Below are 2,970 nucleotides of genomic sequence, written 5' to 3'. Positions count from 1 at the left end.
GGAATAAAAGTTGCTTATAGGCAATTAACAATGACTGTTGAAGTTTTTCTCTTTAGAAAGTACATGTACAGAAGGAGTTGAACATTTATTTGATGGTTAATGCATGAATAGGCTAATTCTTGACGAATAGAGTTGACTTGAAGTTCACACAAGTGATATGACTATCAAGCTTTTAGAGCTTTGTCCTATATAGGCACTGTAGCCATAGACATACAATGAAATTTTTGAAATTAGAAGAAAAAAGCATTCATGTGCATTTTGAAAATGTCATCAAATTTTGATTTGTTTTCAACTGGATGTTTTACAATGTAATTTGACAATTTCACACTAACTTTTGTTTCCCTATAGCCGATCACTCATCCTTTTTTAGTTCTTTGGGTTTCTAACTCCTTACATTAAAGTAACTTACATAAAAGTTTTGATTTAAAAGTTTTTGTTGTTTCAAAGAAGATTATATTAAATTTCTGCTTTGGTTAAAACAAAATTATTTTTTAAAATAATTCATTGGTTATTAGAATCATTTTATTTAATTGTTGCTTGAATGTGGATAGGTGAATACATTTGTTAAAATTAGTTGAAATTTTAATACAATGAAAATATTCTAGATATATTTATTTGGTTTATTTATTTATTTTTTTTAACTGGTACACACTGTTCACACCTATATTTCAAGTTTGGAAATGCATATTTGCAAGCAGCATTACAAAAGTATTCATGAAGAATGCATAATCTCTGAAAATTATGAAAACATCCCTGCTACCAATACATTTCTAAATACAAAACTGACTACCATATTTGTTACTTCTGTGTAGCGAAAAGTTCATTTTCAAAACAGATAAAATTCAGTCTTTAGGTGTGAATGGTATGAATGACAGTCTTTTTTTTGTTTGTTTTTTAAATTTCTTAGTCATTTGGGATCCTTAAGCATGCAAAAGCTTTGAACAGGAGGGTCCACCAAGGAACCAGGGTTGTCATGGCATCCAGTTAAGCCAGAGCTGGAAATGCCTCTGGGTCATCCACATCAGGAGCAGAAGCACTTGACTTGTCAGTCCTGCTGCCACGGTTCAGACGTCCACCACGCCCACGTCCACCTCGCCCTCCCCTGCCACCACGTCCTGGGCGGCCTAGGTCTCCAAAATTGATCTCCAGCTGAGATGTTATATCATTTGCTGGCTTCCGGAAATGATGGTCTATAACAGAGTCTTCAGCATGAGCCTCTTCACTCTTTGATTTATGAAGAACAAATCCTTTCTTCCATTGCCCATCAGCACCTTCATTTGGTTTTCGGATATTAAATTCTACTTTTGCCCGGTCTTTATTCTGAATTGCCTTCCACTCATCCAAAGTCATCTCTTTTGGACCCTCTTCCTTTACCTCTTCCACTTCGTTTTCCTTATTTTCAGTGTCTGCCACTGGATGTTCTTCACCTTCAGGTGTTTCCTCAGTCACATTTGATTGATCCAAGTCAGTTAATTCATCTTTGACAGTTCCCCAGTTGTGAGATACGCTACCTCCACGTTTGTCCTCGTGCTTCAGACCAGATCTATCACTTCCACTATGCCTGTCAAATTCACGTTTGCCACGAGAATCAAATCCATCTCCTCGGCCCATTCCACGTCCATGGCCTCCTCGATCTCTTCCAAGACCACCATGGCCTCGGATAGGTCGGTCAATTATAGGCCTATCAACTGAAAACTCTCCTCCTTCACCCTTTTCTTCTAGTGGCTTTTCAAATCTTCTTTCACGAGGTGGTCGCCTTTCTGGTCTTCTATCAATTATTTTCCCTTCACCTTGAAGTTGTTGATCAGGTCTTCTCCCAACATGTCTTATTCCTTCTTTCTTGAGCGCCACGGGCAGCTGCGTCTCCTCTTTCTTGTCAACCACGCCAACACTGGGAGGCAGTGGGTTTTTGCGGTCTTTCTGGGACTCTTTACGCAGCTGTTTGCCTGCCGCGTTGGAGTTGGTTTACATCTCAATTTTAGAAAGATATTTTTCATTAATTCATCATTGGACAAAGATTTAACTATGAAAACTCATTATTACACAATTGAAAGAGTTGTATTTTAGAGAGATAAATTTACATATTCTAAAATTTTATATATCTTTAAATTTATGTGAACATAAAAATTGGCAAATGCATGTCAGTGTTTACCTTACAATGATTAAAAAAAAAAAGCAAGCAAAATATGAGTTGAGTGTTTGGCCTAGAATTAAGATACTGCTTGGGAAGTCAGCATCCTATATTGGAGTCCCAGGGTTCAAGTCCTGACTCTGCTCCTGACTTCTATTTCCTACTAATGCACACCTTGGGTGGCAGTAGACAAAGGCTACTGACATCCATGAACGATACCTGGACTGAGGTCCCAGTTTTGGCGTGGTTCAGTCTTGTCTATCGCAGCATTTAGGGAGTGAACCTGTGGATAGGAGCTCTGTCAATTTTTTTCTATCCCTCTGTCTTCCCATCTCTCAGCCTTTCAAATAAAATTAGTTAAAACTACTCACTTGAAAAAATATTTACTTCCCTAATTAAAAAAATACAAAGTATAAGAAAGAGCAAAGAAATTATCAGAAAACTGCCAATTATAATTCTCTTATCTTAATAAGTTTTGAATTGAATTTCAAGGGAAATCAGATGTTTATTAAATGTGTCTGGAGGTGGCCTGAATATAACCAATTACCCCCCCTCCCAAAAAAGCTCTCCCCTCAGATATTTGATGAACAATAATCACTGAACCAGAGATTTATGTTGGCCCCATAAAGAAGAAAAAATATATATCTGATGAAGAGCAATGAATGAAAGGGGACAAAAGTTTTAAACAAGTTCCTTATCTCTTTAGTCCTCAGATACCTTATGTTGAATAGCCAGATCATTTTATTATTGCAAATGCCATGGTTGTAATCTTTTATTGCTTGCAGTATAGGCCTACAGCATTAAGTTAGTATAAAATTACATATAGTTTAATATATCTG

General features: G+C 36.7%; 1 pseudogene across 1 annotated transcript; it reads right to left on the bottom strand.

Moving 5' to 3' along the window:
• Positions 1-649: 649 nt before the first annotated feature.
• On the bottom strand, positions 650-1,965 carry LOC100355943 (SERPINE1 mRNA-binding protein 1 pseudogene; annotated as a pseudogene). Its single transcript, XR_016234451.1, has one exon. The product of XR_016234451.1 is annotated as an SERPINE1 mRNA-binding protein 1 pseudogene (transcript).
• Between the last annotated feature and the right edge of the window lie 1,005 nt (positions 1,966-2,970).

Source organism: Oryctolagus cuniculus, chromosome 5 (genome assembly GCF_051225735.1).
Source record: "Oryctolagus cuniculus isolate XC-2025 breed Fujian yellow rabbit chromosome 5, ASM5122573v1, whole genome shotgun sequence".
Lineage (NCBI taxonomy): Eukaryota > Metazoa > Chordata > Mammalia > Lagomorpha > Leporidae > Oryctolagus > Oryctolagus cuniculus.
Note: the sequence above shows the minus strand (reverse complement) of the source record. Positions and strands in the feature narration are given on the sequence as shown.